The 25,023-nt window shown below is 49.5% G+C and overlaps 1 protein-coding gene and 1 long non-coding RNA gene across 3 annotated transcripts in view; one reads left to right on the forward strand and one right to left on the reverse strand.

Moving 5' to 3' along the window:
• FIGNL2 (fidgetin like 2) overlaps positions 1-23,546 on the reverse strand; it is a 51,919-nt gene extending 28,373 nt beyond the window's left edge. Inside the window, exon 1 of the mRNA XM_038378917.2 lies at positions 23,384-23,546. The gene's annotated coding sequence lies outside the window, so the exon portion shown is untranslated. The remainder of the gene's footprint in view (positions 1-23,383) is intronic.
• LOC122458333 lies at positions 210-12,551 on the forward strand. Of its 2 annotated transcripts, XR_006278328.1 has the most exons (3): positions 210-523; positions 4,335-4,423; positions 12,327-12,551. It is a non-coding gene; the product is annotated as an uncharacterized LOC122458333 (long non-coding RNA). The 2 variants fall into 2 exon arrangements; XR_006278327.1 differs by lacking the exon at positions 4,335-4,423.
• Positions 23,547-25,023: the final 1,477 nt, after the last annotated feature.

Genomic DNA, 25,023 nt, shown 5'->3' on the forward strand with positions numbered 1-25,023 from the left:
GAGGGGCCTGTGTGCCCTGTCATGCCCCCTGCCGAGGGGTCTGTGGGGGAGGGCAGCACAGGGTCACACACAGCAGGCCTGCGCTGGGCAATTCTCCCTTTGCAGCCAGAGCAGGGCAGAGAGGCTGGACCTGGAAGCAGAATCCTGCCCTATGGCTAGTGGGGAATGTGGGGAGTGTGCACCGGGAGGCATTTACCTGCGTTCCAGTGCTGCCTGCCTCCCTCAAAGCTGGTCTCACAGGCAGGGATGGGTCCATTCAGGAGCAGGCTGGCCCACATCGCCACCCTCCAGGTCTCCCCTTTCAAACTACAAGGAACCACTGAAGGCGAGTCTGGGAAAGTGCTTTGTGTGGCAGCAGCAGAGTCCTGCAGCTGCTGGCTTCATTCCTTCGCATAAGAGCAGTGGGGGCTCAAACCAAGAACTCCAACCTGTCCCTCACATGCCTCTGGTACAGAACAGCCCCCGCTGGCCCTCTCGCTGAGCCCAGAGAGGAGGAAACACGGTGCCTACATACTCCCGCACGGTAAATAACTGCTGAAGCTCCTAGCAGGGCAGAGAGCTGCAGTCGTTCAGCAGGGCCCTCACTAGTCCGTGGAGCATTCCCAAAGTGGGACGCTGGTTGCTTCTGAGTGGGGAGTAACCTGGATTTCATGGGCTGTAAATAACACCAGCGGGAAATCTGTTCTGGAACAGGCGGGGGCAGGGTCTAGTGCCGTGTGCGTGTGAATGCTAAAGAATGAGAAAAATGCCAACTCCCAAGAACAGCAGCGTGGCTCCAGTCCTCCCTGCATTTACAAACATTTCCTATTGCGGAACAGCCCCCGCACACACACACACCTTTCTGCTCACTCTACTCACTGCAGTGACTCTCCCTTCGCCTGACAAGTTCAGCTGAATTGGTAAAACTAGAAACACAAAGCAGGGATAGCGGGATTCAGGGTGCCAAACTCCCCCAGACCCCTTTGAAAGCCCTAAGCCTAGGGTGACCAGGTGTCCGGTTTTCGACCCTGGCGGCTCTGGTCAGCACCACCAACTGGGCTGTTAAAGGTCCGGTCAGTGGCACTAAGGCGGACTAGTCCCTGCCTGTCCTGGGGCACCACGCTGCACCCTGGAAGCAGCCAGCAGGTCCGGCTCCTAGGCAGAGGGGTCACTGGGTTCTGTGCACTGCCCCCACCCCGAGCACCGGGTCCGCACTGGGAAACCGGCCAATGGGAGCTGGGGGGGCAGTGCACGCAGCGAGCGAGAGCAGTGGATGGAGCCTCCTGCTCTCCCCACCCCGTTTAATAGCGTCGGACCTACCAGCTGCTTCTGCGGCGCGCGTAATGCGGTATCAGGACAGGCAGGCAGCCTGCCTTAGCCCCCCTGCGCCACTGACTGGGAGCTGCCCCAGGTAAGCCCGCGCGCCAACTCCAAGCCCCAATCCCCTGCCCCCACCCTGAGACTCGCCCACAACCTGGAGCCCCCTCCTGCACCCCAAAAGCCTCATCCCCGGCTCCAGGGTGGGGCCTCAGGAAGAGGCAGGGCTAGGGTGTTCAGTTTTGTGCCATTAGAAAGTTGGCAACCCTCCCTAAACCTCAGCGTCCATCTGCACCACAACAATGGAGTCCAGGGCCAGCCTGCACCACAGTTATCCCCTGAGCCAGGTACAACATGGTTCTAGTTTGTAGTGTAGGTTTCAGTCTTTGGCATCAGCAGGTCTTGTCACCTTCTAAAGGCACTTTCTCAGGTTTGGAACACGGTTAAAACCCCTTCTCCTCTGTCTAATGGAGCAGGGTTTGTAACGTGGCCAGGGGATAACAGAATGGTGACCAAGTCCTCTTGAATCTCTTGTTATGGGTCCTAAATCAGTGCAAGTCTGATTAACTGAAAAAACACTGAGTGGGGGACTGAATATGCTCAGCTAATCAAGGTAGTTTTCATTGCAACTGAGACAGCTCAGAGGCCATTGTTTCAGGTAACCGAGAGCTCGGGGACAACTGACGCTCAGCTAAGCAAGGTCACACAGCACCTTTCGGTTTTAAAATAAAGTAAAAACCCCCTTGGAACATTTTAAACTAACTGAAGATGCCACTTTAAATCCTCTGTCTGTCAATAAAGCCGTGCAGTTGGAACCCTCAACAATGACAATGAAAATTTTGCCTGAGTAAAGACGACAGGATTGCCCCAAAAAAGAAACGAAGAGGTTAAACAAGGGCCCAGGACATCCTAGCAGGAGACTGATTGGGGCTTTGGGACTGGTTCTGATCTCAGGTACATAGGTGTAAATCTAGAGCAAGTCAATTGGCTTTTAATGCAACCACTTCTGGATTTACCCCTTGTGACTCTGACTGGGAGCTGGCACTTCATACTAGAGCTGGACAGGAGACGTTTTTGGTCCTATGAAAAAAAATGACAAATTTTCAGGCTTTTGTCAAAAAACTGAAAAATTTCTGAGGAAAACCAAAATCCTTCAGTTGCCAAAAACCTGAACAAATAAAGTAAAAAAATACAACAACATTAAAAAAATGCTCATAGCAATCATAGGGTTAGAAGGGACCGCAGGGGTTTCTGTTTTTCTATTAACCGCCCCTAAACATTGACTGAAAGTGGAGATTTCCCACAGACATTTCTGTTTGGACAACAAAGCCAATGTTCACAGACAAAATCATTTAACATAAAATTGTGACCAGCTCTACTGCCCTCATTAAGGAAATTTGTGCTGGTGTCACGACAGCCTTGGAATCACACCAGGGATGCCCCCAAATGCAGACAGACAAGCACAAAGGGACTCACACTGACGCAGCTCAGTTTGGTATGTGACAGGGAGGGGGAAGCTGCCCAGCTACGCACCTATGCGGCACGGCCACAGTACAGCTTTGCAACGTGGTAGGCATAGCAGTTGGGCTCTGCCCACATGAATTTCCTTAATGCAGACAGGGCCTCTGTTGGCTCAGAGAATCCATTCACCATTCTGAGCTGGGTTTACCCTATTAAACAACAACCAAGCCCCCCCTCTCCCCCCAATCTTGGAATCTGCCAGGTCAAGAGATATTCTCGAGACCCAGACGACAACCGTATCACTCGATGAGCTGCCCATGATTCCTCCTGCCACTAAAAGCTCAGGGACTGGTGCCCAGCAAAGCATGTGGGATATTCAAAAGGCAACATGCACCATGTAAAGGTACAGTCAGTAGGTGGAGAATTCACCCTGGAGGATGAGAGAGGAAAGTCCCCATCAGTCCTAACAGAGTTTTCGGGGCTGAGGGGGAGGGAGCTATTTGCAGCCCTGTTATTCTAACGAATTAACAAGTAACCGCTTGGATTGCAGGACCTGGCGCAGCAGCCCCTTCTGCGTATTCATTGTGCTGTGCGGGCCAATGACAACCCGTCTCTGGGAATTTACAAACACTGGACAGAGCCCCAAGGGAGGGAATTAACACATTTGAACCACTCAACCTGCAACTAACAAAGCCCAAAGGCTAATACAGGGAAAGAATAGGCAAGGCTTGGGGTGTGGAGGGGGTGTGTGGAATGGAGGGTAGAGGGGCGGCAAACAGAGTGATGAAGCCACATGCCTTATAGGATGGATTATTGATCCTGTTAGAAACCCGCACAGATTTCCTGTGTCAAATGAGAGCAAGCTTTTCTCAAGTAGCTCTTTCACCTGTCACAGGGTGTTGTGCCAAAATCTTTTATTCTGGTGGGAGGGTGGGTGGTCGAAGACAAGGGTTTATACATAACTGAATTCATTATAAATATTGCAGTAGCTCCTAGAGGTTTCAAATCTGGGACTCAGAGCCCCGTTGAGCGAGCTGCTGCACATATACGCAATGAAGGGACAGTGCCCCTGCTCCAAAGCATGAACACGCTGAGTCCCTTTCAACACTAGGGCTATTTTAAACCAGTGCAGCTATAGCCAGTGCAAACAGAAACATGGAACCTGCCAGACGGGCTCAAACCCAAGGTCCATCTAGTCCTGTATCCTGTCTCCCACAGTGGGCAGCACCGGAGGCTTCAGAGGAAGGTGTAAAAACTGGGCAGGAGGCAAATGTGGGATAATCTGCCCCCTACATTAGGGCTCATTCTGCTCCCTAATCAGGAGACATTGGTTTACGCCCTGAAGCAGGAGAGTCAATATCCCTTCTGCAAAATGGGTTTTATTAATTATGGTAACTCTGGCTTTCCCTCAATAGCCATATTAATGTCCAGTCCATCTTGAAATCTTGTTACGTTCTTGTCCCCAGTGACCTCGTGCAGCAGTGAGTTACACAGTCGAATTCCAAGTGTGAAAACATACTGGATTTAATCCATTCTGAATTTCTGCACCTTTTAATTTCATGGGGTGTCTTCTTCAGCTTGTATTACAGGACAGGGAGAACAGAAGCTCCAGTCCAGTTAGTATTCAATACATTTCTATCACACCCCCTGCTATTTGACTCCTAAGGTAAGCAATGCACGGCACTGGCACAAGATGGTGCCACTTTCACTAATGTAGTTATGTTAATTAGACTGGTGCTAATTTCCCTAGTCTAGACAAGCTCCAAGTCTACATGGATAAATACATCCCTGGTGTAAGTCCCTTACATATCACACAGTAATGCCTGGATATATTATGGCAATGGATGCAACAGGCAATGGTGCCGCACAAGGGTTAGATTAGAAAGAGGGGGACGAAGGAGTCTGTGTCACTGAAAATGTTTCTGATAATTTCAAATTCAATTCTTTGCTCTGCTGCTGACTTCCCATGTGACCCTGGCAAGTCGCTTAGTCTCTGTGCCCCATATGTGCCAGGGGGATAACAGCCTGGCCCTGGGTCACAGGGGGGTTGTGAAGAGAAGCACGTTAAAGACTGTGAGGCACTCAGGTACCGTGGTGATGGGGGCCAGACAAGTATTCTATCTAGAGAAATTATGTTTTACTTATAATGCGATAGTGCCATGGACCAAGGACCCAACCTCTGACTGGGGCCCCACTGCTCGGCACCATACAACCCCAGAGCTCGGTCTGCCCAGGTGGTCAGAGCAGCGTCTCATGAGTGTTTGAAAACTGAGCCCCCCTTCAGGAAAATGAAAACAATCCCCCCCGACGTGCCGGTAAATGTTAACTCACCTCAGCTCATGGATCCTCTATGTCCCCCAGTGAATCCTCCATGCCCACCCCAGGGGGGCATGCCGCACACTGAGAAATGCTGGGACATATGGCTGGCTTGGGGCCTAGATCCTGCCCGGTGAGGACTCCTTCCAACTCCAGGGGGTTTTGAGGGCACTTATCACCTCAGCGGTTCAGGCCCTGGTAGTGTCACCTGTGGCCTCTCCCATCAGGAGCCTTGCAGAGTGTAATGAGTTCCCTCTGGGAGGTGTTAGGCCTCTCCAAGATCCCTTTGTTCCCCACCAGCCTTCTGACTCATTTTTCTTTTCTGCAGGCCATCCTGGCTGCCTGAAAAGCCAGGATCCCCGCAGCACTCCATTCGCGGACGGCTTTTCCATTCCATTCACTAGAATCATCTCCTTTTGAATTTAAACACCAGTTACTGTTTGAGGATCTCAAAGCACACATTGCTGTTTTTCCACTCCCATTTTACAGACTGGGGAAACCAAGGCACATAATTTTCCAGATGTATTCAACACTCCCATTGCTCCTCATTAGGCATCAAAAGAAGTGGCCAGATTTTTCATGAGAGCTCAGTGCATTGGGGGGCTGAGCTTTTGTGAAAATCTGGCCCAAACTGTTGCAATGTCATTCATGAACACTGGGTATTTGATGCTGCCAAGTGTTCAAAAAATCATTGGTCAGATCCCAAATGAGATTTTTTTTTTTTTAAATCAGTGGTTCTTTTGAGTCGCTTTCAGGTTTCTGAGCCTTTAGGATGTATTTGTTTCTCATTTTCAAGCTTTTCTTTCTCATTTTCAAGCTTTTCTCTGCAATTACAAGGGCTAGAAGCTTTTGTTAAAAATGAAAATTGAGATTCTAATGCAATCTCCTGACTTCAACAGCTGGGGCTTTAAGCAAAGCATTAAATATTGCAAGACTCGCGATGAAATCAAGTTGGTAGCGCTGCATACTTGGAAACCAAGCTCTTTAGAAAATCCGACCACAAGTCGCACAGAGCATGAAGAATCATGACTCCTTGAGCTTCCCAACACTTAACGCTCTTCCTTGCTATGGGGTATCTTAGAGCATAGAACTGTCTCAACACGACCCTTTGAGTTTTCCTCTCTCACCCCACACCCACCCACACGCTGTTTAGAGCTTCTGCCTTCATTTCAGTACTAGAACGGGCTCAATTTCAAAACTGTGGCACTTCATTCTTGGCTTTCATTCTCCTAAGCTTGGATGCTCTGCATCAATATAATTGTTACTGTCCATAAGCAGCAGAGGCAGGAATGGGACCCAGGAGTTCCAGCTGCCAGCCCGGTGCCTCCACTGGTAAATGTAAAATCATCCTTTTAGACTGTATGTTCTTTGGAGCAAGGGCTGTCATTTACCATACATTTGTGCAGCTCCCCGCATTATGGGGCAAACCTGATCAAGGATTCTAGGTACTACTATACTCCACTTACCCTAGGGTTTTATACTGCACCCTAACATTGATAAGGAGTACTTGTGGCACCTTAGAGACTAACAAATTTATTTGAGCATAAGCTTTCGTGAGCTACAGCTCACTTCTGTAGCTCACGAAAGCTTATGCTCAAATAAATGTTAGTCTCTAAGGTGCCACAAGTACTCCTTTTCTTCTTGCGAATACAGACTAACACGGGTGCTACTCTGAAACCTAACATTGATGTAAGACAATAAATAGCCCCCTTTTCTAGTGGAATAGGCGGTATTCCCCCAAAACAGACCATGACTGGGGCTCACTGCAGGTTGTGCTGCAAACTGAACGCATGAATGCTGAGATTTCTATATCGGGAAAAGGTAACGTTTGCCAGTTGGAGCACCAGCTGCCTTCCCCTTCTTTTGCTGTGGGCTTCCATAAGAATATACAGTGCAGCACCAGCATTGCCTCTGTTCCGACTCCATACTCCAGACCTTACACCACACAAATATAGGTGAGACAATCACTTCTGACTCAGACACTTCCCCAGATGGCCACAGCAACCTCCCTTTCCCAGTGCCATGGAATAATGGGGTGAAAATCTGTACACACCCCACAGTGCCCTGCAGGGCTGCGTGGCTCCATCCAACTGGCAAGATGCTATTGACTGGGCCAGAGCTATTCTAGTCGCCCAGAGCTAATCTTAAGGCAGAAATAATTAATTTTCCTCTCTTTTCAGCAGCTGCTCATTAAAAAGTAATCACCTTGTAAGAGGAGGATGCGAATAGCCCAAGGTCAGATACATAATCACATTATTTCTGGAACACCATACCTAGCACACACAGAATAACCACCAGCTACCAGGCCACAGACCGGTTACATCACTGTAAATCCAACTAACTTCCATGGAGTTACTCCGGATTTACACCAGTGAAATTAAGAAATGAATCTTGCCCCATGGCTCAAGCTGCTCAGGGCACAGGTTATGATGATGCCAAGCAGAATATGTGCAAACTAGCCTCCTACCACCAATACAGAGCCTGGGGCATTACCATGCTCGCTGTACCTCACGGCATGGACAACCAGAAGGAAACTAGCCCCTATATATAAAACACCATTCTTCTGGGGATAACACCAAATGATAGGGCTTCCCCTGCAGGACAGGCAAAGATGGTCGTGTGGCTAAAGTAGCAAGGTTGGGAGTGAGGACTCCTGGTTCGACTCCCATCTCTGCTGCAGACTCAGTGCATGACCTTGGGTGGGCACTTTTGTCTCTTCACTCCACCTGTGGAATTCCTGCTCATTGGACCCTGCCCCACCTCTGCTCAGTTCGTACCATTCCCAAGTGCCTCAGAAACATTTGCACCAATGCAAAGGATTCTGGCACACATTTGGGCACTAAAAGGTCGACGAACAAGCATCAACAGAGGAACCTCAGCGTGGCGGGGGAAGTGATACTGAAAGGGGATGGTAAGCTGGGAGTGGAGAGATGCCAAATCTGACCTTCTAGGTATCAGGAGAACATGGTGTTGGTGATGCTAATGGTAAGCCCACACAGCAATCATGGGGCTTGGATGTCACTGCAGCTCGTGTAGACACACATGAGCTAGCTTTAACCTCGCTGGCTGGGTACTGGAGCCAGGGGAGCAGGAACTTCGGTGTGGGCATGGGCCACTGAGTAACTGCTCGGGCAGCCAGCCCACACTGAAGCTCATACTGCTGTAGCTTTGCTGCTCCAGCCCCCAAGCTTGCTCGATTAAAGCTAGCTCAGATGTGTCTTGCAGCGTAGACACATCCTGGAACACAGGGACACTTGAACAAAACAGATGGAGAATGTCCCACTGCCATGACAAGATGCTGGACCCTGGCCCATCTCCTCTCCTGCACGTAGCCAGGGCGGTCAGGAGGGAGACAGAGGCAGTATCGCTTGTGAATCTGCTGCCTGACGCACAGCGTGCTGATCTCATTAATGGCTTGGAGCTCTTGGACTGATGGAGTTCCTCCCACTGCTACAATCCCCAGTCACATGGTCCTGCTAAGGTCACTAGTAGTTGCAAGGGGGAGAAAAAGAGACTGTAGTCTGCTAGCTTTCCTTATGGTCTGACTGGGAAAACCCCCCTCCAGACTCCAACCTTCCCCCACCCAGGCCCTAAATCCGCACTCCCCAACCCTTTGAATGTGCAATTTGAGACCCATACCCACCTTTGACAACCAGGCTCCCAGGACCCTGGAAGAAGTGCCAGGCGCGTTACATCCACACGAAAAGCCATGTTCTTTATACATTGCCCTGCGACACAGACAGCCTACGCTCTGCTTGCACAGCTGCCGTTTCCAGCTCATCCGGAGGTCGGTGAAGACTTCAGCACGGGCTAAGCAGGCTTAACCAGGCACATGGGGTTTTATCAGACCAGAACCATCCTGGTCAGACCTTGGCCAGGAGAGGTGATGCCACAACCTCTGCTCCTTAGCAGGCTGCACTGGTCATCACCGATTAGCTAAACTTATTTAAAATGTAGAGCCGGTCCAGATCCAAACTTTCCTAATGTTCAGAAGTATTTGGAGCCACAGATCTTCCCTAGATCATCTCTCTGCAATTTAATAGCCCCGGCGCCTTCTCCCAACACCCTCTCTATATTCCACACCTTGATGTGAGTCTGGACTGAGCCTCTCATAGCAACAGCCCCCTCTTTGGATGATGCTAAGGCCTGAGCATCTAATGTCTTCTCAGGTGACTAGAAATCCATCCAGGGAGTAAAGTTCTCCCATTCCATGTTATTTACTCACGTTGGACATCAGGGCTCTGGCCCAGACAGGTTCCCAGGAGAGGTATCGGGGAGGGGAAGAGAGATGACATCAAGGGTGGTTCTATCCTCCCCGTTCGCCACATGATAAACGAGCATGAAGAGGTTTAGCAAAGTTCAACCTATTCACGAGCCCCTGTGGTATGTTATTTTAGCAGATTTATGGCTTTAATGCACGGCCAATTCAGCGCTCCCAAGGAGGAGAGAAGAGCGGGGAAGCCCGTGGGATGCTGCAGCGAAGATGGGGGAGCAGCGCAGAGGGGGAAGCAGGGGAGTGATGCTGCTGAGCAGAGCTGAGCACATCCCAGAGGGTGGATACTGCGCTATAAGAATGTGCACTGACCAGGGCTCCCCGCAGTTCCCCCACCCCCTTCTCTGTTGCTTCCAGTTTTTATTTTTATTCTGATTTATTATATTTTATTCTCTCTCTTTCCAAGCCTCTGGTTCTGGTTTCAAGGGTTTCATTGTTTTTATTTCCCAAGTGCTGGTACCGGGCCCCTTCAGGCCACAGCTCAGCTCCTGGAAGGCCAGGCCCCAGGTCCATTCGCACCCCCGAGACTGGAAGCCTTTCCCTCCTTACCGCCCACAGAGAGCCCCACTGGTGTGGTGCTCGGCCAGCCAGGCCTTCCCGAGGCTCCAAAAGGAGAAGCATGAGTCTCGCTGTTCTGTCGAATGCACGGGGCCACTCACACCATGTCCAAGGGGAAGGAGCTCTCAGGCTCCTACCACATTTCTCACCACTGCAGGCTGCACCCCCAGCCGCCGAGTGTGTAGTGCTTGCTCCAGTCCACTTCCATTCCCTTGAGACACCACTCCACCCTTACGACACTCTCCCCCGCCAGAGCCAGCCTACATTGCCCTTCGCTTAATTGCATCCCCGGGCTCCTGGTCATACGACCCCACGTATCCTCCCTCCACGATGTTCATGCCACAGCCTCCCATCTTGGCTTGGCAGGCTTCCCAAAGACTTCTTGCTCTAAAAGCAGGGAGCCGCTAGCTCTTGAGCAAATGGAATCGCTCTGCTAGCTGGCAGTAGCCACCTCTGCATTGGCCACTGGAAGGGGGTAGGTCACACGCCCTTCCAGGGCTTCCTGACAGTTTTCACCCCCCCGCCAACCTTAACCAAGCTAAATACATTCAGTAATTGTCATTTCCATGGGAGACGTCCTTTCTCCCAACCATTACGCTTTTGGTGTTCTTCCCAAATCCCCCGCACTTTGGATTCCATCATTCTGGTCCTGTGCGGCCTAGACCAGAAAGCAGAGAGTTCCATTCAGCACCTTCTCACCAACAGGGGACGCTTGGCAAATCTGAAGTCATTCCTGTTGTTTCCCTTCGTAAGGTACTTTGAGATCCAGAAATGACACAGGCAGTACGTGTTGTGTTATTACACATGCATGCACCTGTGGATAAACACAGTGCAATGCCCCCCACCCCAACACTTGGCTCGCGCAGAGTTTGAACCCAAGGAACTCTGGGGCTAAACACATAAGGTTCTAATGCTTGAACTAAGACATAGTAGACTCTGATTCTCTTACATAGACCAGCCCCCAAAGAGAGACCCATATTCTTTTAGAGGGGATGCCAGAGCAAGCTCGGGGCACCTGGATCCCGCTGCACTATGCGATGGCAAGCACAAGCCAACCAGAATGCACAGGAAACCCACCAAAGCACAAAGCCTCTTTGTTTACCTCCAACATGACAAATGTTGAACAATACGGACATCTTTGCATCGTTCCAAGTTTTTGCACTGTCCCATCTGCTCCGTTTGTTACGTTCAATGCTGATGTCACAGTACACGGTGGGACTGATTCTCCCTGTACCATTTACACCCATGGGTGTCAACATTCCTCATGGGGGTCAGTGATGACACAAGGTACAGGGCATCAGAAGATCGGGCCCCTTATTTATGAGGCAGAAAATCAAGCCCACAGCAACGTAACCCAGCTCTGACATAGCAGGACATTCCCAGCCCGAATTGCAATGAGACACAAGACTGCCGAGATCTGAGCTGCCCATTGGCTGACAGAGATCCTCTGAGCAGAGCAGTGTGACTCGCAGGCCATCACCTTCAAAACACACACAACCTCTGCAACCTCCAGTACACAGCCCAGGTTAGGAGCGCATCACCCCTGGCCTTTCATTACACATTTCTGCAACCATTAGTCCTGGTGCCATCAATTACTCCTCCATTATCCCACTCACCAAAACATCAGGATTCTAGCCAGCAGTCAGGGACTTCGTCGATTCCCTCCCCCCACCCCACCCCCAACTTATCTGTCAATTGTCATTCTGTGTTCGCATAGCATCCAATGCATCTCTAGCCTTTACCACTACGTATAGTAGCACTTGCATCCTCCCCTGACCCACACCCCGGACACAGACACTGCTGCCCACTTTGCAACCCCATCCTTTCAATTCTCCTTTTCTATGCAAGGATTTTTTAACACACACATTTTTTAACACACACACTTTTGCCAAGTCACAAGCAGCTAAAACCAACACATTCTGATTCAGCTCTGCACTATGAACGGGGCATCACCATGGTAGGGCTTCATCATTCGCCCAGTCGGTTTTAATCATGTCCATTTCCTATACCTCTTTACAACGGAAATCGCTTCCCTCTTCCCATCAATGCTGTACAGTTGCTCCCATCTCATCCTACTCGCTAAGGAATTGGGATTCTAGCATGCCGTCGCGTACTTTGCTCATGATGACTGTGAGCTCCGTCGAGTACTTTGCTCATGACGGCTGTGAGCTCCGGGATGCAGCCCTCTCCACTCCATTATTGTAGGGTGGGTTGCCCATGCTAGCTAGGTTGGTAGCACTTGGTTTGTTATTAAAGAGAGCTGCACAGTGCATGGGGTACATACAAACAGACCTATCATGAAAGAGGACAGACAGAGCAAGGGGTAGGCTTACAAACCCATCATGGTCCCTTTAAGGCCAGAAATCAATCACATACCTTTTTACCACAGGCTCACTGGCTAAATCTCTTTTTCCTTTAAAAGGCTCAGCATTAGAACCCAGGATGAGAGCCCAGAAGACAACTATCCCTGCCCGGCAAGAACCCCACCCCCAAAAGAAGGAAACCAGCCAAAGAGTCCACTTGGGCAGGCAGGTTATTGAGGTCTATATTGTTCAGCTTACGAGGAAACACGGCCACGAACAGAACAGTCCAAGTATCTGAAGACAGCTGCATCCCAGCAACAGATTAAATAATTTGGCAACTAACATAGATTGTTTTTCAGAGACTTTTTTTTTTTTTTTTGCAAGGGGGGAGCCTGCAAGTTCTGCTTAGTGGATCATTCCCTGGGCTGAGAGTTGGGAGACTTAGGTTCCAGTCCCAGCTCTGCTACTGACTTGCTGGGTGACCTTGGGCCTCTCCCCTCTCTGTGCCTCTGTTTCTCCTCTTACCCCTTGTCTATTTACATTGCAAGGGTTGTCGATTACTAGGAGCCTACCGGGGCTAGCATAAAAGGTGGGTTTTTCAGAATTGATTAACTAGCACATCGTCAAACTCTCTTGCAGACACAGCAAGTTGTAATTTAGCATGGGCTTAGTTGTGCTAAAGTACAATTGACCTTGTTGACATGAGAATCTTAGAACATGACAGCTCCCCCGATCTTTATAAACCCTCCCCTTTTATCTGAGTAAAGCAAAACCCTCTGTGTTTGTACAGCACCTTGCACAAAGGGTTCCAGTCTCAACTGGGGCCCCTGCTAGGATGTCAACTCTTTATGGAAACCGCTATCTTTTTGTTCCCCAATACAAACAATACTAGGCTCTGCCATAATTTAATAATAAAACGTGTGTCAATATTTAGTTCCATTATCTTGTTACTTAAGGGAATGGCTGGTTTTTTGTTTTTTTTTTTGCCGTGGGGGAGGGTGGGAGCGGAAGAAGGGAGACAATATTTAAATTTGTGCCTCTTCCTGATCTAGCCTATAATTCAGCAGTGTTTGTTAGGCCTTGGATGGGTTTATTAGGATCCCCATAAAGATCAGGAGTTTCTGATAAGCAACACAGGGCAGGCACTATTGGAGGAAAAATTGTTCTGGCAGTCTGTACAGTTTAAGGAACATTACCTACAGCTGAGAACAGGCCCCAAGGCCAGGTGGAGGATTTTACAACACCCTTGTTACACAGCAAAATAAACTCTGAAGCTTGGAGCTGGCTGTAACTTTAAAGGCCTGTTAAGGGGGATGGGAAGGGAAAAGGAGTCAGATCCTCAGCTGGGGTAAACAAGTATAGATTCATTGACTTCAACAGTGTGAGGCTGAGTTACAACAGTGGAGGATCTGACCAGGGTCTCTCATCACCATGCTGACTACTGAAGAAGGTTTGATGATCAACACTTGAAATGATGAGATGGAACAATGTGGACTTCTAGTAAAAATCCTCCGAAAACGGAGATCTGACCCTGCAATTCACGTTCTCGCCCCCAACACACATAAGGTGACTCATGCTTTGCTCTGCCAGGTTTGCAGTCCAATCCAGCTTTCACCTCTGCCGCATTCCGTCGGCTCCCCTGACCTGTACCCTGTGCAATCGCACACAGAGGGTGGAAGTGGAAGCTGCTAGAATGCCAGAAAAATCTGGCAGAATTGCTGATCTCTCAGCCTAACAGGCACTGGGTCCTAAGAAACATGCGTACCATCTGTAGCCCCAGCACTCAGATCGGCCTTTCACTGTGTGTTGGGGTCGGGGGGGGATTCCTTAGAACTACAGAACTGAGAATGAGAAGAGAAAAATTCACAATCATCTAATCAGCCTTCTTCAGTATGGTGGGAGATAGCCCAGAAATCTCTCTCTGTGTTTTAGGTACTTCGCTGGCCCACATCACCATAGCAGCCGAGTACCTCACAAATCTTTAATGCATTTATCCTCCCCACGCCCCTGTGCCATTATCCCCACTGTAGAGATGGGGAACTGAGACTGAGGGACTGGCCCAAAGCCACATCAGCAGCCTGTGGCAAAAATACTTTGGTGAGGTGCTGCAGGATGGAGCGTTGGCGATTCAGCGCGATTCCCCAGCTGAATGAAACTCTCTGTTCAACGCGCTGCTGCGGTCAAAGCAGCGAAGCGTCAGGGTGCATCACGCACGGGATGGCAATCGTGCTAGAAGATGTTATAATGTCACTATGTAAATCAGAGATTGGCTCTATCCGGAACGTTATGTTCCAACGGATGGAAAGGACACCACAGAACTGAGGGGGCCAGAGAAGGGTGATGAGAATGATAAGGGGCTTGGAAAGACTCTCTTCTGAAGAGACAAGGATTGTTACCTTAGAGGGGAAACCAGCGGGGACAGGACACAACACTGAAGGGCTAGAGAAGGCAGATCAGGAGCTTCTGTCCAACCTGCCTCCCAACACGAGCACATGGGGACATCGAATTAAATCCACTGGAAATACTTCCTCATGCAACTGAGAACTCTCTGCTGTGCGATGTGGTTGAGCCAAGAACTTAGCAGGATTCAAAGGGGAACTGAACATTTCTGGAAAACGTGAATGCTCAGAGTTATCATGGTTCAGGCTAATGTAAATTTTGGATGAGAGATTAAACTTCAGGCTTCCAGGTTCAAACCAATCTCTAGCTAAAGGGTGGAAGAGACCTAAAGTGGGGCAGATTACCCCACCTCTGCCTAAGGCAGGGTTTCATGCATCTTCTGCTGAAGCATCTGGAGGCCAAGTGCTTTGGGAATCTGGCCGTTACCTGCTCTGTGCCTCAGTTCTCTGCCTTAAAATCAACCCACCGCTGGGTAGGTAGCCTGGGGTGCAGGGCAGGCGCAATATCACTGGACGACTCAGTGCAGAGAGCCCGAGGAAGCTACTTCCGTGTACAAAGGCACATCTAGGCCAGCAAAGCTAAAGTTCTCAAAAGAATTACCCTCAGCGAGAGCATGGCCTGGCAGACAGGGCACCAGGAGTCAGCAGACCTGGACTCTATTCCCGGCTCTTCCACTGACTCGCTGTGCGGACTTGGGCCAGTCACTTTGCCTCCGTTTGCCCTCCCACCCTTTGCCTGTCTTGCCTATCTAGAATGCAAGCTTTCTGGCACAGGGACTTATTCTACGTCTGTGCAGCATGAGGCGGCTCGGATCTTAATTGGGGCCTCTGCAGTACTGGGACATGAATATTTCAGTTAGTAACACATCAAGCCACGAACGTGGTCCCTGATCCTGAGAGAAGATGAGCATCCACCCGTGCCCACTGAAGTAAATGGAAGAGGTGGGTGCTCAGCGCCGCTCCAACTCAAGCCCGAGCAGCAGCAGCAAGGACAGCCATTGAGAACTCACAGCAGACATGCTTTCCGAAGCACAAAGATCCACACGAGACAAAGTCTGTGCTCCCCCTGCCTTTCCTGGACACAGCCTGTTTGCCCACACTCAATATTTACACTGAAGAGAATTTGGTTTTAGAGTCCCTTCATTCCCAAGGGGGGTGGGGGACGGACATGGGACTTTTCTCCAGACCGCAAAGAGTGAAATCGGTCCTGCGGGGCATTCCTTTCACACACACAGCATGCAAAGCTGCCTCTGTCTTAACTCCCCTGTCCACTCCCTCTGAGCATCTAGCAACAGCTTCTCCTCTGTCTTTTCCCACAATATCCCCATTGTTGATGCAAGAGTCTCCTCCTCAGCAGATCCCGTCCTATGGAAAATGCCCTCCTGTATCTCCACTGCATCTACGCACTCTGTAGCTCAGCCAGTTATCTGAGTGCGGCCGCAGGAGGGTCTGAACATTGGACTTTCACACAAGAATAGCTAGAGTTGCAACAGCTAATATTGACAAACATCTTAGATGAGATATTAAACCTCGTGCTTCAGGGTTTAAGCCAATCTCTAACTACTAGAGACCTAACGTGTGGGGACAGATGACCCCGCATCGGGCTGCTGTGGGGTTCTGGCACCTTCCTCTGAAGCATCCGGTGCCACACACACTGGTTTAAGCTAAGCTGAGTCCGACCCAGTCCCGTTCCCACATTCCACTGCAGCGATACTGAATACAAGAGCCGGCAGCAGGACCAGGCTGGTATCCTCTCTGGGTCCAGCACTAGGAGGGGGGGTGTAACACTGGGCTAATAAGGATACACTGATAAGATGTTGGGCTCAGCTTGTGTACAACAGCATGAACACCAGCCACGAGAAGAGGAAAGTTGAAGACATATTGCCACCTGGTTCCCAGCCCACTGTACCCTCCTTAGGCCAAGAGGCTAGAGGAGCCATGTCATCTGTTTCCCCCACCCCCCACCCCTTGGAGGGTCAGTTTTGAGTGGCCTGCCGAAGCCAGATGCTGGGAGCATGCTCTGTGTGGATGGAAAGCTGAGTGATTTCAGCAGCAAGCTCCTATTACATGTAATACAGGCGCCAAAGTGATGATCCTTGAAAAGCTTGTAACTTGGCCAAATCTGAAAGGATCTTCCTGAGGACAACCAAAGGCGCCTCCCCAGGCCAACGTCCCTGTCAAATTTCAAAGTCCCCGCTGCAAACTAGGGAATCATTAGAACTTTTCAAAAATATGAATGAAAAGTGTCAGGCAGGCTTAATATGTGGGTGGCTACAGCTCCTTCTCTGAATACAGGCACCCCATGCCGCACTGCATTTCCATTTAAGAATCCCAGCTCAAACGACACTTCCCCACCCCCCTCCCCCAGTTGTGGATTAGGACATTTTCTCCCCCTAACAACTATATTTCCCTCAAGTTGAGGGAGAAGGAACAACAAAGCCCTAAAGCTCTGAAAACCAGAAACATCTGGCACAGGAACAAGCCAGGTTTGACCAAGTGCTATACCATAGAAGTCTGCAGCGGATCGTTTCTGCCCTCAGTAGCAGTGTGTTGGTACCGCAATTTTATTGTATTATTTATGCAATCAGGGATTGCATCTGTACAGGCAATGTTGTTGCCTCCAACCCAAAGACTTAACACTGAACAAGTTCTTCAAGAGAAGCTCTAATACAAGTTGCATCCCAATCAGGATTTCACCAGCAATGCGATCTGTTATTTTGAGGCTTCTAATAGAAACTCACGAATTATTATATCCCAGAAAGCACGATCAGTTGTGTGTAATACACACACACCCATCCATACACACATGTACGTACTATGGTGTCAGAAAAGGATACAAACACACAGAGTAAACGGGCAGATGGTTAAGACTCATTGTAGGAATGGATAAAAGGGAAACAATATAAAAAAATCCCAGAGCCTAGATAACCCTTGCTTACTACACTACAAAGGTGCTTGGTGGCCTTCTCTTATGTTTTCAGTCACGAGTTATCAGCACAGCATTGGATTGAAGAAGTCATGTTGCTGACACACTGTTGTTTTCCCCCAGTAAGTCCCAGTGTGTTTGCTGGCCTACTACAAGGTGCCCTAAATAACAACACCTGAGCTGCACTTCACCAAGCAAACAACAAAAGGACATTTTGTGATGCATCATTCTACATTGGAGATTTTCAAACGTTTTTGCTCACTTACAAGATAGTTTGCAAAATCTGCAGTGGCTCTCCCAATCATTACTGTGAATAAGCAAGGCCGAGCTCTACAGGTCGGTCTTTAGAGCAGTTTCTATGCCCACCCCCACCAGGGTTTCTGAGCAACTGACAAACACATGAACCTATTCCAGGTAGGGATGTATTGTTCTCTCTCTTTAACAGAAAGAAAACCGAGGCACAGAAAAATTAAGGGGCCAATTTTCAAGCGAGCTCAGATCCCACCTAAATGAAGTGGTGTGATAAGAGTCCCAAACTGGTGCCTTCACCCCAAGAAACAATAGCTGCTTCAGTTATTACCTTGGACTAAGTTACAGGAGATGGGAATTTCTAGGCAGGAAATGTGAAGTGGGGTACAGGAGAATGAAGTAGTAGGGTCTGGGGCAGTAATATGTAACTGCTGAAAACCAGCCACGGTGTCTTTCACATGTGAAGAAAGTTGACGGTTGGTGTTTCAATATAAATCTTACTTAAGTTTCAAAGACAGTAATATTTCAGCATATTACAGGACACGCTGATTGTACACTGCCTGGGCACTGTGAACTGCCACGCATACCTGTGGGGCTGTATAAATGACAATTGTAATGAGTCAAGCTATTGCAAAACAACTGGCTGGCGAGTGAGACACACTGTTCACATCTTCATGTATCCAGATACTTGCATAGACAATGGGTTGCAGGCCACATCCTTGCAAGTTGCCTTTGTCCTCTGCAGATCTTTTATTCGTTCTGATCCACCTTTGCTATTTTAAGACTTAGTACAGACTTTGCAGCCAAATACCTTGTTGAGACTTTTTGTTTACTTCTACTGCAAGGAAATCGATCAGTAGCCGTATTTATATCTAATGGCCATCACAGGAGCCCAAAGTGAACCACCCAAATCCATTTTGGGGCTCCTAAAATAAAACAGCCCTGATTGTCAGATGGTACTGAGCTCAGTAGGAGCAGAATGTAAAAAGAGGGTAATAGTGATGAGTTGGAGCCTTCAAGCTACTTACTGAGGAGCCTAAATGTGGATTTAGGAGCCCAAATTGAGGTCTCCACTTTTGAAACCCTTGGTCTCCGTGCGTATACATATTTCAGTCTGGGTAAACTTGAAAAATATCATTAGGATCGCCTCCGAGCAAAACTCCCTGACATAGAGAGGTCAGAGGAAGACAGCTCTTGAACTACACGCGTCATGAAAGCACTTTCTTGACTAAACGGTTGGAATCTAGCCCATGAATTTGTGCTATTTTCTCACCAGGGTCTCTGCTAAATCAAAACTGTTTGGTTATTTCCAAATATTCTGTAGGGCTTGTTTGGGGATTTTTAGTGCTAATCACATGTTTTAATTTGCTTATTCTCTTCCAGCTGGTGACATGGAAGAAGCTATACATCTGCAGAAATGGGAAATGAACTTTCTTAGGAAACAAGACAAAAGAGATTGAGAGAGAGAGGTTGTTCCTGTTTTACAGAACTCTTGTCAAACTGGCACCACGGTGCGGTCTGATTGCCTCAAATTGAAGATGCTATTAAAACCTCACTCAGAGGTCTGAAAGAAGCAAAAAGGTTGGGGAGAGGGGAGAAAACACCAGCTCCAGATAAGCAATTGTTAACATGATCCATATGGTACACAACTTGCCTTTCTGTTTAACCAAAATGATAATGGCAAAAGGAAAGAATGCAGAGGGTCTTCTAAAGGAGAATGGAGGCAGAACAAAGGCTGCTAGCTAAACCGTTCCCTGGAGCTGAGTTAAAAGAAAACTAATTGTGAGAGAGGAACAGCAGCTTTCGGCTCCTTCATGGCTTAAGCCACACCAAAAACCCACCCCAGGATCTATTTCTCCTTTGCTAAATCGGATCTCAGGCATTTTTATAATAAAAACAATGGGTATTTAAGGAACTGTAGTTTCACTTTTGACAGAAACTCCGGATATCAGGAGCAAAAAGCTAATAAGTATTAACACAGGGCATTTTCATCATCAATAATTAGTGTTCACAAAACCATCAGTGGTGAAAACAGGCACAGCTCCTTTGACCTCCGTAAAGTTTCACCCTCTTACATCAGTGCTGACTTCAGGCCTCCATGTTTACATTATTTCAAGATTCTAAGGATTTTCAAAGGATACAATACAATATGTGCCAGTCATTAACCAAAAAAGCCCTCAACAAGAAAATGTCTATACACTCCTGCTAACCAGATCTAAAACAAATGTTTAACTCCACTGCATCTCTACCCTGCCAAAATGTTTAATTCAGAAAAACCTCTGAGAACAAACACCCACATAAATTACACATTGGCACCCACACAAAACAAAATTCTACCCACTCCCCCCCAACTCTCCGTCAACATTTGACGAGCACATAAAGAGCAATCCATAAAAATTCAAGGCCAGCAATTGGCCTGACCATGTGGAAAGATTTGGAAGGAAATTGGCGAGGTTTTTCCATAATACAAATGCATACAATCAATAATTCAATTATAGAGCCAAACCTAGTTATTTTAATCATTTTCTTCACCAAAACTGTACTGCTTAAAATAACCTTCTTCAATTAACTACATTAAGTGTTGGTGGATTTTTTTGTTCTAAATGTAGTTAGCACATTTGTATCCTTCCAATTTGTTTGCGCTAAAAATTGAGATATTATTTATTATTTAGAATTCATATCTCACATGCCAAAGCAAAATTATTACTCCCATAAGTCAATACACAGGATCTGCAGAAGATCCAAGAAATTGACCATTTATTTAAATATATACATATATATACACACACCATTTTTTGTGAGACATTCTTTTTTTAAACTTATTGTTTAACAAACCACTGTAAAATAAAATAATTGTCGTCTTCTTGTAGCAGGAAAAGGAACAAAAACCAGTAAGAAGCAAAGAAAAATATTCCTAGCTTTAAAAAAAATATTGTATTTAAATTTAATTCTACAAAATGTTAATAGGCCAGTGCTGTCCCATGCCTGCCTGATTAGGTTGGCAATTAAGAGGCAGGGCATGTGTTGTTGTTGTTCTTAGAAGGTACATGATCTGCTCTACCCAATAAACACATTTATAGCATGCTCTGGAACCCATTCACTCCCCGTACACATGTACGTACACTAACAGGAGTCATGCATGGGCATTGACATGAATACATACCCCTGAGGCCATGGGGGAGGAGGAGGGGGGAATGTTCTGAGCAGAGATTCAGCTAACAGTCCATGATCAGAGCCCTATGGGGGAGCTGGGTTACTTGGCACACATGTGAGAGCAGCAGGTACGTCTCTGTACAATCCATACACAGTTCTGCTATCAACACAACCGCTAACCAAACAAACAAACATTCTTTAGGCTCCTACTCCCCACACTATCAGGCCTCCATAGATACTGGGTCCCACAGAGCCTAATCCTGATTTAGACCCTTTCCCTCTTCGGTTAATTGGCCACCCTTCTACTCACCACTGAGTACAAGCCAGGGCATCTAAAGGACTATGAAACACACAAAAACACCGTACCGGTCAGCGGAGGAAGATCCTGCAATTTTTTGCTGCACTGAAGCTCAGAATATTTGGGATCAGGATGCTGGAGAAATTCGTATAGTGGGGGTGCTGAGAGCCACTGAACCAAACTGTAAACCCTGTATACAATGGAAACTATATCAAGCCAGGGGGTGCAGCATCACCCAAGACCTGGAGTGCCAGCACCTATGTTTAGGATGAAGGGGAATGTGTGGCCAGCACTTCTTTTCGCTCACTCCACAGCACATCTCTGACACGCATTTATATATAGTTCAGTCAGGCAGTTCGTGAAAGATACCAGACTGCTTGGTAGCCCGCAGCTTTGGGATCTGCTGCTTCAACTCTATTTACATGGAGGTACCAAACACAAACACTCTGGTTTTTGGATGCATCTTTATCCATACTGGTGACAGCCAGGTGACAATTAATAACAGGAATACCGGCACTGACCGCTTCCATGTCCACGTAGCCAAGCACCCTGGTTTTGCCAGGGGCCAGCACCATGGCCTTCAGAGGATGGTACAAGGAACTGAGGTTTACTCTTCCTTTCCAACTTCGTTGGCATTACCTACTATAACTCTAGATAGTCCTGATATCCAGATAAATCTCCAGTCCCTTTCTGAATCTTGCTACGTTTTGGCCTCAGAAACCTCATGCGGCAATGAGTTCCAGGTGCTAATTATCTTTATTAATATTAATTTTCTTAAGTATCTTTTGGACAAGAACTTAAACATCAAAATTATTCCTGCTCTGTGTAGACATTAAAGATCCCATTAGTACTTTTAGGGGTTTGCATCCCGATGTGTTTATGTAATCACTCTCCTCCCACAGTGGCTGAACAGCAAGCTGTGTGCACCAATCTCACAGATGCCATCCACCCCAGAGGTGGCTGCATTTTTGTAGCACCGCGACCATGAGATAACAGATGCTACAGAAACGTAAGACAATATTGTTTGCACTCAGTCCTCTCGGAGCACGGTGAATGGTCAGTGAGATCTGGCAGACAGCTCACCCCCCCACTCCCCCCCGTACTAGAAGGAAATGCATGTGCAGTACATTATGCACCCCGCACCCTTTGCAGCCTCTGAGATAGGGACTTGGGCAGCTGGGCCTTTAATGACAGTGGCCAGGCTAATGGAATGTATAATATATAGTCATCTCCACCCCCAAAGAATCCATTGGGGGTTGGGGGGCCAACCCCTTTAGCTACCGGGGGGTGCAGATGAGATGCTCTCGGTGAAGAGATCATTCTGCCAGAACCAACACGCTAGAGGATTCTGACCTCTGGTCCAGTGCATGGCCCCAAAGACCCCAGCTCCAATCCTGACACATCTCCTCATCCCAACGTGCGCCCAGACCCTGCACCCCCCTGCCGCAACACACTCAGTTCCGGCCTGGCCCTCTGCCTCCAACACAACGCCAGCCCCTACACACTCATACACACACACACACACCCCGGCCGAGCTCTCCCCTCCTTGGGCAGCCTCCATCTCTCCTGCCAGGCACTGTGACCCTGTGCGCCCGGGCCCTCCTCTGCAGCCCCATGCAGCTGCCCTGAACACCCCGTCCCTTTGCATGCCCAGGGTTGTGCAACCTGCACCCGGAGCCTGAGCAATTCCCCCCAGAGCCCTGTGCACTCCCCCCGGGAGACCCCTCCCAACTCTCCTATCCCGGAGCTACACTGTCTCCGTGCAACCCCCCCCACCTCCCAGTGCATCCTGGCTCCTGCAACCCCCACAATGTGCGTCCCCCCCATTCACACGCTGACCACCATGCAAACCCCCCAAACCTCACACCCTCCCCACTCACTCCCTGGACCTGTGCGACCCCCCATTCACACCCTGACAGTGTGCAACCCCCCCATACACACCCCAGTGTAATCCCTGCTTGTGCAAGCCCGATAGTGCATCTAACCCCTTAACCCCCGTGCACCCCCCGACCCCCTGCGACCTCCCCAAATCCCCCGGCCCCCGTACGCCCCCTGAGCCCCCCGGCTCCCGCGCGCCCCCCAACCCTCCCCCCTGCGGCCCCCGGCCCCGCTCCCGAGGCGCCCGCCCCGGTGACAGGGGCGGCCACTCACCTCCTCATTCCGGCTTCATCCCTATCGGAGCCCGGCGCAGGCACCGAATCCGCGGGCCCGGGGGGCGGCGGGCGGCGGTGCGGGGCTGGGCATCCTGCGGCCGCCGGGACAATGCGGGGCCAGCTGCGGCGGCTGCTCCGGCCGGGAGCTGCGGGGCTGGGCTGGGCTGCGCTGGGGCAGCTCGCGGGAGGGGGGCGCAGCCTGCTCAGTGCTGCCCCCTCCCTGCCCTGCGCTCTGCCTCCTCCCCCCGCAAGCCCCCTCCCCAGGGATCCCCCTCTGCCCCCGCAAGCCCCCTCCCCCCACAGCTCAGGGCCCCCTGCAACACTGGACCAGCCCCCTATTCCCCCCCGCTGCTCCCGCCCCCAGCCAGAAAGGGGCTAGGGGGAGTGACCAATGGGCCGCGCGATGCTGCCTCCTGCCTGGCTCAGCTCATCAGCTGTGGCCTCCCGGCCCAGGGGCTGCGTGGCGAGAAGTGCTGAGATCAGCCAGAGCACAGAGCGGGGGGGTTGTGCACCCCCAAGTCCCTGGAAATCCCTCTGTCCAGCGGCTCATCCCTTTGATCTGGTTCTTCCTCCCTTTCCTGGGGCGGGGCAGCGGTACGTTTCTGGGTTAACACAACTGGGGGGGACGCTCTCTGGTGCCCACTCCCCAGAACGCACCCCAAAGGCCGGGGCGCCGGAACAATGTGGATAGCGGGGGTGCTGAGACCAAGCTGGAAATCCTGTCTCTGGGGGAAACCATGCCAAGCCAGGGGGTGCGGCAGCGCCCCTAGGGCCAGAACCTATGGCTCAGATGCTGCCCCCCTTGGAGTTTGGGCCGAGCTCAGGCACACAGCACGAGATCCAATGGGACCGTGCTTCCATTTCAGTGATTTGATTTACACCAGTACAGAAAGAATTGAGGTCCCAACCCTGCAGCAAGGGCAAGACCCCAGGCCCACACCAAGTTCATGCCAGAACCAGGGCTCAAGTCACAACCATCTACAGTAGCTGGAATTAAAGTCCATGGGAGATTTGCCCTTGGCTTCAGGGAGAGAAGACACCCCTCGCTCCCATTGAAATGTAAACAAACAACAGCTGTAGGGTGTGCCTATAGGAACGGGAGGGGCTCAGAATAGAGGCTGGGAAAAAACACCGTGAGGTGAGATGCAGAGTAACCTTTTACCACCACCCATCAGGACACTGCAAAGCAAGGACAGGGGCTATTTCTCTGTGTCTCAGAAAAAGCCCAACCGTCAGAGATTTCATCTGAAACGTGGAAAGGATTTTTTTTTAAATGCACCTTTAAATCTTCTCTTGTGTGGCTTAAAAACAGCAATATGAGACGTCCAGGCCCATTGATGGCTTCAGCTGTCCACTCCGCATCACCTGAAACAATCATATCCCCCGGGATATGGTGATTTGGTTGACGAGCTGTTCTGTAGTTTGAGTCCATTTCTGCAGTCACAGGGAGGGTTGCCCGCCTTTAGGAGGAGGTGGGCGCATCTGCCATGTGAGGTGGGGATGCCGTTCAGCATGGACTATATTTTCTGGGGGAGTGAAATGCCACTGGGGGGGTCCGTAATGAGGAGTAGTTTAAACGATTTAATGTAAATGGGCCAGGAACAGAGTTGGACGTTCAACACCAAGAGCGGTGGAGAT

The sequence above is a fragment of the Dermochelys coriacea genome, chromosome 20 (assembly GCF_009764565.3).
Source record: "Dermochelys coriacea isolate rDerCor1 chromosome 20, rDerCor1.pri.v4, whole genome shotgun sequence".
Lineage (NCBI taxonomy): Eukaryota > Metazoa > Chordata > Testudines > Dermochelyidae > Dermochelys > Dermochelys coriacea.